Source organism: Canis lupus, chromosome 19 (assembly GCF_011100685.1).
Source record: "Canis lupus familiaris isolate Mischka breed German Shepherd chromosome 19, alternate assembly UU_Cfam_GSD_1.0, whole genome shotgun sequence".
Lineage (NCBI taxonomy): Eukaryota > Metazoa > Chordata > Mammalia > Carnivora > Canidae > Canis > Canis lupus.
This window is the reverse complement of record NC_049240.1, coordinates 21,042,083-21,059,736: the sequence shown is the minus strand read 5'-3', so window position 1 is coordinate 21,059,736 and position 17,654 is coordinate 21,042,083. Positions and strand designations below refer to the sequence as shown.

The window sequence follows — 17,654 nt, the reverse complement described above, 5'->3', positions numbered from 1 at the left end:
ACAATAAGCTATCTGTCTGACCCCTCAGTTCTCCTATTCTTAACCACTGTAATATAAAACTCCATAGAGCTAAATATCAAAGATGCTCATTATTAGCATGTCAGTAGACAATATTCTCACTTATTTGCTTTTATTCAATAAAACAATAAACTGCACTGTTTATAAGAACAGTCTTTTTTATTTTTATTTTTATTTTTTTTAAGAACAGTCTTTTTTAAAAATGAGGCCCAAAGCTATTTTTCTTTCAAGTAGGGAAAACACTTTTTTTCTGAAAACACTGTTTATCTAAAGGTTATTCATCATCAACAAACACTACTTCATTGTAACATTGTAACATCATAACAAACCTATAATTTTGTAGGAGAGAAGTCTGGGTTTTAGAGATATTAAGTGATATCAAGTAAATAGTAATACTAGTAATCATTTACTGACATTCTACATTTAAGCATGACTTCTGGTTATATCTAATCTCCATGATAAGACAAGGCAGGGTCCCCCTCACTTTCATAAATGCAGAAAGTCAGGAAATATTTGCCAAGGGCTCAAATCTTTAAATGATGAAGGTAGGTTCAAGTGCAGGTCTTTCTCACTCTTCAAGCTGTGCTTTTTCTAGTTCAGCAAGCACTGTCATAAATAGATACCTCCTTACTCTTTCTTATGCTCTTCCTTTCCCTGACTCAAGTATCTCCCAAATTCAAGCCTTTATCATGCTTCACTGAAGCATTAAAAATGACTTGATTTGTTTCTTTCAAAAGCACCCTCCACACTGCCACCAGAATTATGATTATATAAGTAACAGCAGTGTTAATCTGACTGTGACGGCTATTCTCAACATACTTTGACAAGTCCCTCCAAGTGCATTCCGAGGCCCAACACTGAGTAACCACCTTATGACCTTTCAGTCAACAACTTTTCCCCATCCCCCAAAACTGCCACAAATGTTTACCTCTTAAGAATCACCCCAGATGAATGTAAGCTGGTACAGCCACTCTAGAAAACAGTATGGAGGTTCCTCAGAAGTTGAAAATAGAGCTACCCTATGATCCAGCAATTGCACTACTAGGGATTTACCCCAAAGATACAAATGTCATGATTCAAATGGGTACCTGCACCCTAATGTTTATAGTAACAACGTCCACAATAACTAAACTATGGAAAGAGCCCAGATGTCCATCAACAGATGAATGTATAAAGAAGATGTGGTATATTGGTGTATATATATGTGTGTGTGTGTGTGTGTGTGTGTGTGTGTGTGTATATATATATATCCATCCATACACACAATGGACTACTACTCAGCCCTCAAAAAAAAATCAAATCTTGCCATTTGTAATGACATGGATAAAACTAGAGGATATTATGCTAAGTGAAATAAGTCAATCAGAGAAAGGCAGTTATTATATGATCTCACCCATATGTGGAATTTAGTAAGAAACAAAACAGAGGATCATAGGAGAAAAGAGGGAAAAAAAAGATGAAATCAGAGAGGGAGACAAATCATAAGAAACTCTTAATCATAGGAAACAAACTGAGGGTCCCTGGAGGGGAGGGAAGTGGGCAGATGGGGTAACTGTGTGATTAAGGACGGCATGTGACGTAATGAGCACTGGGTATAATAGAAGGTTGATAAAACACTGACCTCTACTTCTGCAACTAATAATACATTATGTGTTAATTGATTTTTTAAAATTTTAAAGTAAAAAAATAAAATAAAAAGAACCATCCCAGACATCTCTAGAAATACCTGCCCACCCTTTATTCCTCAAGCTGAAAAAAAAAAAGATCTCTGTCAAACTCCTAGGCTCTGCACATACCTCTCACACATTATTTTGAAATGTTCTATGTATGTCTGTCTTTCTCTAAGACTACATTTAGCTTTGTTTTTCAGTACTTGGTAAGACTAGAAATTTAGCAAAGAATTTGTTGAAATACACTTAACTGGCTTGCCCAAGTATAACATCTGAGAAGCAGAAGAAGGAGGATTTTAACTTCAGGTCTTTTAAGGCTAGGCCCAGTGCTCTGTTATATCCAGAAAATAAACACATCTATCCTGTAGCAAATTATGTTGCATAGACACAATTTTGAAACAGAGGTTGGAGCAGAACTAGATCAAGTGCCTAACACATACCTGAAATTATTGTCATCTTGGAAGCAAATGACAAAATAATATTTTTAGGCTACTTCTAAACTATTGGTATCAATATGTGACAAATCTGTACCAATTTATAACATGGATCAGTGTGTTTATGAAGTATCTATAATACAGCAGGAAAAGTTTGCCTCTTAATGAAATATATTCATACCAACAATGACCCTTAGTAATTGCGTAATTACTGCATTGCCTGGTACTATTTGCAGACATTCAGTTATTAAATACAGATTCAGGAGCAAGGGAAGAAATCACAATTTTCCTAGGTAGGCTCTCAATCTAGAAGTAATTAAAGACTTACTTAAGAGACAGAACATGAAAGACCCTTCACAAACCAAACAGTTAAACCTACATTAAATTAAAATTGCGGGGATCCCTGGGTGGCGCAGCGGTTTGGCGCCTGCCTTTGGCCCAGGGCGCGATCCTGGAGACCCGGGATCGAATCCCACATCGGGCTCCCGGTGCATGGAGCCTGCTTCTCCCTCTGCCTGTGTCTCTGCCTCTCTCTCTCTGTGTGACTATCATAAATAAATAAATAAATAAATAAATAAATAAATAAATAAATAAAAATTTAAATTAAAATTGCATTTTACCTTAGAATTAGGAAAATGAGAAATACTTTACTGCCTGCAAGGTATGAACATATATATTAAATATTGGAAGAAATCATTTTAAATAAGCTCCTTCAGTCTGATACTGTCTCCCTGCTGGATTTCAAATTAAAATAGTTTACCCTATTAGGGGAAATGCCTCACTTTCCTTCACTGGATTTCCCCCTTTAGTCTTTCTTTTAAATGTGAGTGCCTCTTGGATACTGCCCTTGGCTCTTCTTTCTTTTGTACTCCCTGGGTATTTCATTAAGGAACTCCATTTTAACTACCATTCAGAACTAGATTACTCCATTCCTACAACTCAATAGCAAAAATACAAACTGAATTTTAAAATAAACAAAGGACTTAAAGAGATATTTCAGAAAAGAAAAGTGCTCAACATCACTAATCATTAGGGAAATGCGAATCAAAATCACATTTGCCTCATACCTGTTAGAATGGCTATTATCAAAAATACAAAAAAATAAATAAATATTAGAGAGCTTATGGAGAAATAGGTACCTTAGCACACTGTGGATAGGAATGGAAAATAGTGCAGTTACTATGGAAAATAGTATGAAGGTTTCTCAAAAAATTAAAAATTACCATATGATCCAGCAATCGTGCTTCTGTGTATATATCCAAACAATTGAAATCAGGAGATACAGCTGATATATAAATATCTGAAGAAATATTTATACTCCCATGTCCATGGCAGCATTATTCACAATAGCCAAGCTATAGAAACAACTTAAATATCCATCAACAAATGAATGGGTTAAAAAATGTGGTATATAGAGACAATGGAATATTATTTGGCCTTAAGACAAAAAGGAAATCCTGCCATATGCAACAACCTCGATGAATCTGAACAATATTAGGCTAAGTGAAATAAACCAGTCACAGAAAGACAAATACTGCATGAGTTCATTTATATGAGATATCTAAAATAGTCAAACCTACAGAAGCATAAAGGTGAATGGTGGTTGCCAGGAGCTAGGTAGAGAGGGACTAGAGAATTGTTTAAAGTGTATAAAGTGTTGCTTATTCAAACTGAGTAAGTTCTAGAGATCTTTTGTTCCAGTGCCTACAATTAACAATACTGTATTATACACTTAAATTTGTTCAGAGGTAGAGCTCATGTTTAGTGTTCATAACACAATTTTACAAAGAGAATGAGATTCAGATTACTCCCAAGTTTATAATTTGAATCCATTTGCCATTCCTGGCTCTCTATACTCATACAAATCCTTTCCAGGTCAGATCAGAGAGAGGGATAAGGCACAAGAGGAAGATTCTGAGCTCACCTCATCCCATGGACATACTGAGGCAACAGTACATCTTTACAACTAACTCTGAAAATAACCTGAAATTGTAAATGAATTTGGTACAAGTTCCAGGATACAAAATTAATATACAGAAATCAGTTGCACTTCTATACACCAGTAACGAAGTAGAAGAAAGAGAAATTGAGAAAACTATCCCATTAACAACTGCACCAAAAAGAATAAAGTATCTAAGAATGCATTTAACCAAGGAGGTAAAAGACCGATACTCTGCAAACAATAAAACACTGTTGAAAGAAACTGAAAACGAAACAAACAAATGGAAAGATATGCCCTGCTTATAGATCAGAGGAATTAATATTGTTAAAATGTCCATACTACCCAAAGCAATCTACAGATTTAACACAATCCAAATCAAAATACATATAGTACTCTTCACAGAAGGCAAACAAATAATCCTAAAACTTGTATGGACCACAGAAGATCCCAAATAGCCAATGTAATTTTTTTCCTGGTTTGGAAGATGCATTGTTTTTATTTTTATTTAAATTAAATTAATTGGAAGAGGCAAGATGGCAAAAGAGTGGGGATCCTCCTTTCATCTCATCCCCTTATTTAGCTAGATAACTCTCAAATCATCCTGAACACCTATGAATTCAACCCAAGATGTAAGGAAAGAATGGCTGGAACAATACAAATAGAAAAGTGACCATTTTTTGCAAGGTAGGAGTGTGGAGAAGAGAAACGGAGGGGCCATATTGGAAGATAAATGGTGTGGGGGTGTGGAGGAGCCTCTGTAAGCTGGTACTAGAAAGTGATATGGCCCTGGAGCTCAAAATTGGGATCTTTAGAAATCTGCTCCTGTTAGAGTGTTCCCCGCCTGAAAGATACTCAGTGGTGAAGCGGGGGCAGAATTAAAGGTGGGACAGTGGGATATCAATATCCCTGGAAGTGCAAAAAGAACAGAGGTGTCTCAGCTGGCAGAAATTCCAAGGATTGCTGCAGGGAAAGGGCTTTAAATGACTGAGCCAGGGAGGGGACTCTCAGCTTGTTTTGCCCTAAACAACGAATGAAGGCTGGATTGGGTGACTGCTCTGGGTGTTGGGCCCCTGAAAAGGATGGGAACACAGCAACCCTCCGTCTTCCTCCAGGAAAGGCAGAGCGGGTGCACACTCAACCACATGAACACTCTCTGTGAACACTCCTACAATGGACAGAAACAGGGTGACCCTCTCCTTCCTATAGGAGGGGGCGTGCAGTTGCATGCACTAGTGGGGGAAGCTCTCCCTGCCAGAGCCCTGCAAATCACACAAAATAGTGTCCTTCCATCTTCCCCCTGGAGGATTTGAGTGAGTGGGTGGGCATCATAGGAGTCTGTAGAGTTTGGTACACACCATGATCTTTCAGCTCTGGGATTGGAGATGGGGGCCAGTCATTTTTATTTCCTCCCTCTAAAGTGGTGTGGAAAGTCTTCAGGGAACAAAAGCCACACACAGCAAATAGCTTATACTGAGCCCAGTCCCCTGGCATGGGGCGGACAACTCTGCCCAGGCACAGACACCTGAGAATCAGCACAGCAGACCTCCTCCAGAATACTGGCTGGAAGAACCTGGGAACAGAAAGTTTACTGACCAACCAGGACTGGAAAACTCCAGTGGGGGGAGTAAAATAATATATAGAAAGAACTCAAGGTTTTCTCTTATGATTTGTTGGTCTTTCAGTTCAAAATTTTCCTTTTTTTCCCTTTTTTTCCATTTAAACTAGTTTTTTTAATCCACTTTTTCCTTTTAAATCTTTTTTTAACTTTCATATTTTATAATTACATGTTATAGATATGTTTTTCATTTTTGGCTTTCTTTCACTCTATTCAATTTTATTTTTTTGTGTGTGTATATATATATATTTGGTTTCTTTATAACTTTAGAATTTAGTATCTTTTAACATATAGACCAAAATACACTCAGGACAAGTGGATCACCCTGTTTTGTCCACTCTGAGGTTATATTCTCTCCTCCCCTTTTTTCTTTTCTTTCTTTTTTTTTTTTTGTCTCTGTGTGTGTGTGTGTGTGTTTGTCTTTTTTCTTTTCTTTCCTGGTTCCTAAATTCTTCAGATTTGTCTAGTGCGTATTTTGCTTGGGTTGTTGTTGAAAATTTTAGTTCTGTTGATTCATACAGCCATTCTTCACTGGACAAAATGACTAGAAGGAGGAATTCACAACAAAAGTAAGAACAAGAGGAAATATTCTCTGCCACAGATCTAATGGATAAGAATTTAAGTAAGACGTCAGATGGAATTCAGGATGATAATTACAAAGTGACTAGCTGGACTTCAAATTTTTTTTTTATTTATTTATGATAGTCACAGAGAGAGAGAGAGAGAGAGAGAGAGAGAGGCAGAGACATAGGCAGAGGGAGAAGCAGGCTCCATGCACCGCTAGCCTGACGTGGGATTCGATCCCGGGTCTCCAGGATCACGCCCTGGGCCAGAGGCAGGCGCTAAACCGCTGCGCCACCCAGGGATCCCACTAGCTGGACTTCAAAAAAGCATAAAAGACTCTAGAGATTCTCTTACTGCAGAAATGAGATCTAATCAGGCCAAAATTTAAAATATTCTGAGATGCAGTCTAAACTGGATGCTCTAACAGCTAGGGTAAATAAGGCAGAAGAGAGAAAAAGTGACATAGAAGACAAGTTGATGGAAGAAAGGAAGCTGAGGAAAAGAGAAAAACAACTAATAGCCCATGAAGAGAGGCTCCTCAGGGAGATAAATAATGCTATTTAAAAAAAAAAAAAAAAAACAAAGATCTGAATTATTGGAATTCCTGAAGGCACAGAGAGTGGAAATGCGGGGGAGGCAGGGGATATATTTGAGACCATCATAACTGAGAACTTTCCTAATCTGGGGAAGGAAACAGGCATTCATATCCAAAAGGTAGAGAGGACCCCTCCTAAAATCAATAAAAATAGATCAATACCCTGACATAGAATAATGAAGCTTGAGAATTTCAGAAATAAAGGGAAAATCCTAAAAGCAGGTCCAGAAAGAGATTCCTAACATACAGAGGGAGAAATATCAGATTGACAACAGACTTCTCCACAGAGACCTGGCAGGCCAGAACGGGCTGGCATGATATATTCAGTATACTAAATGAGAAAAACATGCAGCCAAGAATACTGAATCCAGCAAGGCTGTCACTCAGAATGGAAGGAGAGATGGAGAGCTTCTAAGACAGACAGAAACTGAAAGAATATGTGACCACAAAGCCAGCCCTGAAAGTAATATTAAGGGGGATTCTGTAAGCGAAGAGAGACCAAGAGTAACACAGACCAGAAAGAAACAGAGATAATCCACAGAAACAGGGATTGTACAGGTAATACAATGGCACTAAATTCATATCTTTCAATAGTTACTCTAAACATGAATGGGCTACATGCTCCAGTTAAAAGATACAGGGTATCCAGATTAGATTTAAAAAGCAAGACCACTCATAAATTCTCTAAGAGAGACTCATTTTAGACCTAAATGTATCTGTAGACTGATAATGAGGGGGTGAAGAACCATTTACCATGCAAATGGACCTCAAAGGAAAGCTGGGATATCAATCGTCATATCAGATAAATTAGATTTTATTTACTTATTTTTAAGATTTATTTATTTATTCAGAGAGAGAGAGAGAGAGAGAGAGAGAGAGGCAGAGACACAGGCAGAGGGAGAAGCAGGCTCCACGCAGGAAGCCTGACATGGGACTCGATCCCGCGTCTCCAGGATCACACCCTAGGCTGCAGGCAGCACTAAATCGCTGTACCACTGGGGCTGCCCGATAAATTAGATTTTAAACCAAAGACTGTACAAAGAGATGAAAAGCGGTGCTATATCATACTTAAAGGGTCTATACAACAAAAAGATATAACAATTGTAAATATTTATGCTCCTAATTTGGGAGCAGCCAATTAATAACCAAAGTAAAGAAATACATATAATAATAACACATTAGTAGTAGGGAACTTCAAACCCTCACTCACAGCAATAGACAGATCATCTAAGGAGAAAATCAACAAAGAAATAAAGGCTTTGAATGACTGGACCAAAAGGACTTCACAGATATACACAAAACATTCTATCCTAATGCAACAGAATATACATTCTCCTCAAATGCATATGGAACTTTCTCCAGAATAGACCACTTACTCGTTCACAAATCAGGTCTCAATCAATATCAAAAGACTGGGATTATTCCCTGGATATTTTCAGATCACAATGCTTTGAGACTTGAACTCAATCACAAAAGGAAATTTGGAAGGAATTCAAACACTTGGAAGTTAAAGAGCATCCTACTACAGAATGAAGGAGTCAAACCAGGAAATTAGAGAAGAATTAAAAAGATTCATGCAAACTAACGAGAATGAAAGCACAACAGTTCAAAACCTTTGGGATACAGCAAAGGTGGTCCTAAGAGAAAAGTACATTTCAATACAAGTCTCTCTCAAAAAAAAAAAAAAAATCAGAAAAATCTCAAATACACAAGCTAACGATACACCTAAAGGAGATGGAGAAAGTACAGCAAATAAAGCCCAAACCAAGCAAAAGAGAAATAATAAAAATTACAGCAGAAATCAATGAAGTAGAAACCAGAACTATAAAACAATGAAACTAGGAGCTGGTTTTTGAAAGAATTAATAAGATAGATAAAACCCTAGCCAGACTTATCAAAAAGAAAAGAGAAAGGACCAAATTAATAAAATCATGAATGAAAGAGGAGAGATCATGACCAACACCAAGGAAATACAAATTATTTTAAGAATGTATTATAGGGATCCCTGGGTGGCGCAGCGGTTTAGCGCCTGCCTTTGGCCCAGGGCGCGATCCTGGAGACCCAGGATCAAATCCCACGTCGGGCTCTCGGTGCATGGAACCTGCTTCTCCCTCTGCCTGTGTCTCTGCCTCTCTCTCTCTCTCTCTCTCTGTGTGTGACCATCATAAATAAATAAAAATTTAAAAAAAAAGAATGTATTATAACTAATTATACGCCAAAAAATTAGGCCATCTGGAAGAAAGGGATATATTCTTGGAAACTTATAAACTACCAAAACTGAAACATGAAGAAATAGAAAACCTGAACAGACCAATAACCAGTAAGGAAATTGAAGCAGTCACCAACAACCTCCCAAGAAACAAGAGTCAAGGACCAGATGGCTTCCCAGGGGAATTCTATAAAACTCATAAAGAATAAATAATACCTATTCTACTGAAGCCATCAAAAAACATAGAAATAGAAAGAAAGCTTCCAAACTTGTTCCAAGAGGCCAGCATTACCTTCATCCCAAAACCAAAGATCCCATCAAAAAGGAGAATTACAGACCAATATCCCTGATGAACATGGATATCAAAATACTCACCATGATACTAGCCAATAGGATCCAACAGTACATTAAAAGCATTATTCACCACAACAAAGTGGGATTTATTCATGGGATGCAAGGGTGGTTCAACATTCACAAATCAATAAATGTGAGAGATCACATTAATTAAAAAAAAAAAGACAAGAACCATATGATCCTCTCAATTGATGCAGAAAAAGCAATTGACAAAATATAGCATCCTTTCTTGGTCAAAACTCTTCAAAGTGTAGGAATACAAGGAACAAGGGATGCCTGGGCGGCTCAGCAGTTATAAAGTGCCTGCCTTCGGCTCCAGGCATGACCCTGGAGTCCGGGGATTGAGTCCCACATTGGGCTCCCTGCATGGAGCTTGCTTCTCCCTCTGACTGTGTCTCTGCCTCTTTATATCTCTGTGTCTCTCATGAATAAACAGATAAAATCTAAAAAAAAAAGTAACTTAAAAAAAAGGAATAGAAGGAACATACCTCAGTATCATAAAAGCCATATACCAAAAGTTCATAGGAAACATCATTTTCAAAGGGGAAAAACTGAGAGCTTTTCTTCTAAGGTCAGGAACATGACAGAGATGCCCACTCTTACCACTGTTATTCAACATAGTTACTAGAAGTCCTAGCCTCAACAATCAGACAACAAAAGGGAATAAACGGCATTCAAATTGGCAAAAAGGAAGTCAAACTCTCACTCTTCTCAGATGACATGATACTGTATGTGGCAAACCTGAAAGACTCCCTGCCAAAATTGCTAGAACTCATATAGCAATTCAGCAACATGGCAGGATACAAAATCAATGCACAGAAATCAGCTGTATTTCTATACACTAACAATGAGACTGAAGAAAGAAAAATTAAGGAATCAATCCTATTTCCAATTGCACCAAAAAACAGAAGATACCTAGGAATAAACCTAACAAAGATGCAAATGATCTGTGCTCTAAAAACTACAGAACACATGAAAGAAATCGAGGAAGACACAAAGAGAAAAACATCCCATGCTCATGGATTGGAAGAATAAATATTGTGAAAATGTCTATGCTACTCATAGTCACCTACACATCCAATGCAATCCTTACCCAAATACCATGGACATTTCTCACAGAGTTGGAATAATCTTAAGATTTGTATGGAACCAGAAAAGACCCCAAATATCCAGAAGAATGTTGGAAAAAAAAAAAACTGGGACCACCACAATGCCTGACTTCAAGCTATATTACAAAGCAGTGATCATTAAGACAGTATGGTACTAGCATAAAGACAGACACATGAATCAATGGAAAAGAATAGAGAACCCAGAAATGGACCCTCAGTTCTATGGTCAACTAATCTTCAACAAAGCAGGAAAGAATAGCCACTGGAAAAAAGACAAATTTCTTCAATAAATGATGTTGAGAAAATTAGACAGCACCATGCAGGAGAAAATAGATCATGGTCTTATACCATACACAAAGATAAACTCAAAATGGATTAAAGACTTCAATGGGAGACAGGAATCCATCAAAATCCTAAAGGAGAACACAGGCAGCAAACTTTTTACCTTGGCCTCAGCAACTTCCTGCAAGTCATGTCTCTAAAGACATCAGAAGAAAAAAACACAAAAATGAAATATTGGGCCATCACCAAGACAAAAAGCTTCTGCACAGCAAAGGAAACAGTAAACAAAACTAAAAGGAAACCTACAGAATGGGGAAAGATATTTGCAAATGATATATCAGATAAAGGGCTAGTATCTAAAATCTATAAAGTACTTACCAAACTCAAAATCCAAAAAAACAAACAATCCAGTCAAGAAACGGGCAGAAGACATAAATAGACATTTCTCCAAAGAAGACATATTCAATACCAGCACACATAAAAAAAAGCTTCACATCACTTGCCATCAGGGAAACACAAATCAAAACCACATTGAGATACTACTTTACACCAGTTAGAATGGCTAAAACTAACATGACAGGAAACAATAAATGTTGGAAAGGATGTGGAAAAAGGATAACCCTCTTATACTATTGTTGGGAATGCAAGTTGCTACAGTCACTCTAGAAAAGGAGGTTCCTCAAGAAGTTAAAAATAGAGCTAACCTATGACCCAGCAATTGCACTACTGGGAAGATACAGATGTAGTGAAATGAACTGGCATGTGCACCCCAATGCTAATAGTAGCACTGTCCACAATAGCCAAACTGTGAAAGGAGCTGAGATATCCTTTGATAAATGAATGGATAAAGAAGAGTGTGTGTGTGTGTATATATATATATATACACACACACACACACTCGTGATGAGCACTAGGTGTTATACACACTAATGAATTATTGAAAACTATATCTGAAATTAATAATATATATACTATATGTTGGCAAATTGATTAAATTTTAAAAATAATAAAAGAAAAATTCAATTAACATATAATGTATTATTGGTTTCAGAGGTAGAAGTCAGTGTTTCACGAGCCTTATACAATACCCAGTGCTCATTACATCACATGCCCATCTTAATGTCCATCACCCAGTTATCCCATCTGCCCACTTCCCTCCCCCTCCAGGGACCCTCAGTTTGTTTCCTATGATTAAGAGTTTCTTACGATTTGTCTCCTTCTCTGATTTCATCTTGTTTTATTTTTTCCTCTCCTCCCCTATGATCCTCTGTTTTGTTTCTTAAATTTCACATACGGGTGAGATCATATAATTGTCTCTCTCTGATTGACTTATTTCACTTAGCATAATATCCTCTAGTTTTATCCATGTCATTGCATATGGCAAGATTTGATTTTTTTTGAGGGCTGAGTAGTAGTCCATTGTGTGTGTGTGTGTGTGTGTGTGTGTGTGTGTGTGTGTATCACATCTTTTTTTATCCATTCATCTGTTGATGGACATCTGGGCTCCTTCCATAGTTTGACTATTGTGGATATTGTTGCTCTAAATGTTGAGGTGCAAGCACCCCTTTGGATCATGACTTGTGTATCTTTGGGGTAAATCCCTAGTAGTGCAATTGCTGGGTTGTAGGGTAGCTCTATTTTCAACTTTCTAGGATCCTTCATACTGTTTTTCAGAGTGGCTGCACCAGTTTGCATTCCCACCAACAGTGTACGAGGCTTCCCCCATCTCTGCATCCTTGCCAACATCTGTCATTTCCTGACTGGTTAAGTTTAGCCATTCTGACTGGTGTGATGTGGTATCTCTTTGTGGTTTTGATTTCTATTTCCCTGATGCCAAGTGATGTTAGCCAAAGCAACCTTAAGAAAGAAGAACAAAACTGGATGTATCACAATTTCAAGGTATACCATAAAGCTATAATCAAAACAATATGCTACTGGCACAAAAACAGACACATGAATCAATTTAACAAGACAGAGGGCCCAGAAATAAACTCACATTTATATGGTCAATTAATCTATGACAAAGGAAGCAAAAATATACAATGGGGAAAGCCCATCTCTTCCATAAACAGTGCTGGGAAAACTGGACCTCAACATGCCAAAAAAAGAAAAAAAGAAAGAAAGAAAGAAAAAAGAAAAGAAAAACAAAAAACAAAAACTCAACTAAACAACCACTTTCTTACACCAATACAAAAATAAATTCAAAATGTATAAAGACCTAAATGTGAGACCTGAAATCATAAATCTCCTGAAAGAAACTATAAGCAGCAATCTCTCAGAAATCAGCCTTGGCAACATATTTAGCAACCCTCCTCAGGTAAGGGAAACAAAAGTAAAAATAAACTATTGAGAGCACACCACAATAAAAAGATTTTGGATAGCAAAAGAATCAACAAAACAAAAAAGCAAGCTATTAGATAGGTAAAGATACTTACAAATAATATACCCGATAAGAGGTTAATATCCAAAATATATAAAGAACTGCACAGGGGAGGACACAACAGGATGAGCCCTGGGTGCATACTTTATGTTGGCAAATCGAACTTAAACAAGAAATTATATATATATATATTATATATATGTTGTTTATGATATCAAAATATATATAAAGAACTTATACAACTCAGTACCAAAAAAAAAAAAAGAAAAAAGAAAAATTGGGCAGAGGACCTGAAAAGACATTTTTCCAAAGAAGACATACAGATGAAATGGGGGTCAATAACACTAATAATCAAACCAAAACCACAATGAGGTATCACCTTACATCTGTTAGAATGGCTAAAATAAAAAAGACAACAAGTTTTGGCAAAGATATAAAGAAAAAAGAACCTTCATACACTGCTGCTGGCAATGTAAATCAGTATAGCCACTGTGGAAAATAGTATGGACATTCCTCAAAAAATTAAAAATATAAATACCATATGACCCAATAATTTCACTATTGGGTATTTACCCAAAGGAAAAAAAAAAAACACAAATTCAAAACGATACATATAACTCTTGTGTTTATGGAAGCAACCTATCAATAGACAAATAAATAAAGAAGATGTGGTGTATACACACTCATAGAAATACTATGAAATCATAAAAAAGGATGAGATAAGCCATTTGAGACAACATGGATGGACCTAGAGGGTATTATGGTAAGTAAAATAAGTCAGACGAAGAAAGATAAATACTATATGATTTTATTCATAAGTGGAATATAAAAAAAAAGACAAAAAACAAATGAATAAATAAACTGAAAGCATCAGACCAGAAACGTTACAGGTGGGAGAGTATGAATTGTGTGAATAGAGGTCTTGGTTCTTGGATTCCCCACCAGATTTACATGGTGATCTGTACTGGCATAAGGACAGCCAGAAGGAAAATAGCAAGCACGAAGCAAAAACATACTCTGAAGGTAGGGGAGGGGGGCAGGTTACAAGAGGTGGACGGGCCCTACATTGTTTGGGGATTGGGTATTTTTTACAGCACTCTGAGCTCATTGGAGTTATGAATGTACAGTAGGGTGGTCTCTAATGGAGGCTGCTTCCAATCATTTGAGAAAACCCTCCTACAGGTTGGAAGGGGGAGTTTTTGACTTTACAAAGTTTGTACTAGAACAGTCAAAGCAGAATTTGCAAAGGTGGGGTGGGAGGAATGGTGAGGATGTAGTATTAAAGAAAATGCATTATAATAATCTAGGGGTTACCCTGAGGCAGAGGTAGAAGAAGAGGACATGCTCTGCACCTGTGGCTCTTAATGTGTCAGTCCCAAGGTCTTGGAAGCCAACAAGATCAGGATATCATGTCCCTGGGGCTTTCAATGCCTAGCTTACTTATCACCGTCCCTGCCTCCAGCTCATGTCTCTATAGTTCCCCTTCAAGGACTTGGGACTCTGCCTCAGGATATTCCTCCTTCTGCTCATGTCTAGCTTCTACCTAACAGAAATATACAGAACAATGTATGGCAACCAATGATGGTTGCCAGAGGGAAGGAGGATGAGAGACTGGGCAAAATGAGTGAAGAGGATCAGGAGATACAGGCTTCCAGTTATGGAATAAATAAGTCATGGGAATAAAAGGCACATCATAAGAATATAGTCAATGATACTGTAATAGGATGTATAGTGATAGATGGTAGTTACACCTGTAGTGAACATAGCATAATGCATAAGCTTGTCAAATCCCTACACTGTACACCTGAAATTAATGTAATATTGTGTGTCAACTATACTCAAATTTTAAAAATAACAGTAATATTGTAATAATGTTGTATGGTGACAGACTTTAATAATATCTACCTTGGTGAGCACTGAATGACATACAGAATTGTCCAATCACTACCTGTGCACCTGAAACAAATATAACATTGTATGCCAACTATACTTCGGTATTTTTTAAATGCCTTCCGGTCACATGCATATCTATTGAACCTCATGATCTTCTGCACAAAACTTAGTCCTTGCACACATTCCTTATACTGGTAAATGTCTCAACCCAGTTGCCATTCTAGCCGCAGCTGCCGCTGCCATCTCCTCCTCCTCCTCCTCCTCCTCCTCCTCCACCGTCCCTACATCCAATTTTTACTAAGACTATGTTAACTCTACATCTCTTAATCTGGCTCCTCCTCTTCCACCCAGTTGTAACTGCTTTAATTCAAGCACCCTTTATCTCTCACTGCACATTGCAATAATCAATTTTCCACTCTCTTCTAAAATCACTTCTTTATCCTGCTGCCAGAGACAGACAGATTTCCACACTGACAACCTAATCACATACTCTCCTGATTGAAATATTTCTATGCACACCCACCCACAGGAAAGAAAATCCAAAGATATCCTATCTAATATGATTCTGGCTTACTTCTCCAGTCTCACCACCTACGCTTAACATCTTTAATTGCTTTGTTCCTTCAACCTTAAATGGCTCATTCCTCTATATATTTGTTTATATTAATTCTTCTGAAAAATTATTCTTCTCTTTTCTCCCTCCTTCACCTTCCATTTTTCTCTACTCCTTATATTTCTGGAAAAACTTACTAATCCTTCAAAATCAGCTGAAGTTTAATCCTTTCTTGGAATCCTTCTGTGATCTTGCTAAGGCCTTCATGCCCTCAAAATGTGATCACAGAAGCATTAGACTCTTCTGGAAGCTGGTTAGAAATGCAGAATCTCAGTTCCACCCCAAATCTACTGAGTCCCACTCCAGGTGGTTTTTACAGATGTTAAAAGCAGAATGCTAGATCAGAGCTACTCCCAACAGCACACCAGCGTTAGCAGCAATTGGGAGCTTCCTAGAAATACAAATCATAATCTGATAAAAATATTTAAATCCAGAATATGCAAAAAGTTCTGAAAACTCAATGATAAACAGATGACCAATTTTTTTAATGGGCAAAAGAACAGACATCACACCGAAGAAAATGTATAAATGGATAATAATCATGTGAACAGATGTTCAACCTAACTAGCCACCCTGAACTATCACTATATAAAATGTCAGAATGCAAAGAATAACAACAGCAAATCCTGATAATACTCAGTGCCGCTGGCATGAACATGGAGTAACTGGACCTCCATACATTGCTGGTGGGAGTGCAAATAATGCAGTCAATTTGGAAAGCAGTTTGTCAGTTTCTTATAAAGTTAAATATGCACTCAGAATATGGCCCAGCAATCCCACTGCTCAGCATTTACCCAAATGAAATAAAAACCATGTTTAGGCAAAAAATTATAGATAAATGTTTATAGAAGCTTTATTCATAGTCTCTAAAAACTCAAACCAACCTAAATTTTTTTAAGCCTAAATGTTCTTTAACTGGTGACTGAATAAGCCAGCTGTAGTCCATCCATACAATGGAATACTATTCAGCACTAAAAAGAAATGAACTGTGGATATACACAAAAACATGGATACATCTCAAATTTATTATGCTAAGTGAAAGAAACTAGACTCAAAAGGTTACATATTACATTATTGTATTAAATGAAATTTGGAAAAGGCAAAACTATCTGATGCAGAACAGATCAGTAGTTTCCAGGGCCTGGTGGTATGGGTAGGAACCTGGGGGAATTTGACTAGATGGAACTATTCTACACCTTGCTTTCCATGGTGAAGTGGTTATATGAGTCTTTACTTTTGCCAAAACTCACAAAACTATACACTAACAGGGATAAATTTTAATTCATGTAAATTATGCTTTAATGAAAAATGAAAAAAATAGTATTATATATATCATATACATACTATATGTGATACCCACCTTTAAAATATATGAATAGGGATCCCTGGGTGGCGCAGAGGTTTGGCTCCTGCCTTTGGCCCAGGGCGCGATCCTGGAGACCTGGGATCGAGTCCCACGTCGGGCTCCCGGTGCATGGAGCCTGCTTCTCCCTCTGCCTATGTCTCTGCCTCTCTCTCTCTCTGTGTGTGACTATCATAAATTGATAAAAATTAAAAAAAAAGATTAAAAAAAACAAAAAAATAAAATATATGAATAAACTGTTGTTAAACTATGAAAATTGACATAATTCTCTTTTTTACTTGACCATACAATTCCTTTCCACAGATGTTTTCCCTAATAATATTGTATTTTATAGTTGGAAGCCTTTTATTGATCATTTACCAAACTTTCCTACACCAAAAATATGTAAAAGCATTTACAATTTGTTTTCTTTCTTATGACCAAAAGACATCAAATAATTTAAAGTTCCTCTGGCTTTTGAGTTACTGTTACAACTATTATTAATTCATAATTAAAAGAATATATATTACAAATTTTACTAAATAGTCATTAAATTTAAACATTTTATTAAAAAGTATAGATATTAATAAGCTGAATGGGGCTATTTTTTCCCAATTAGTTCAGCTATTTGTAA

The 17,654-nt window shown here is 37.0% G+C and overlaps 1 long non-coding RNA gene across 2 annotated transcripts in view; it reads right to left on the bottom strand.

The window, feature by feature from the left end:
- The window catches only part of LOC119877276, a 39,515-nt gene extending 22,411 nt beyond the window's left edge, over positions 1 to 17,104 (bottom strand). The window contains exon 1 of one of the 2 annotated variants that reach the window (XR_005373985.1): positions 17,039 to 17,104. This is a non-coding gene — a long non-coding RNA (uncharacterized LOC119877276). The remainder of the gene's footprint in view (positions 1 to 17,038) is intronic. The other variant, XR_005373984.1, reaches the window with a different exon arrangement.
- Positions 17,105 to 17,654: the final 550 nt, after the last annotated feature.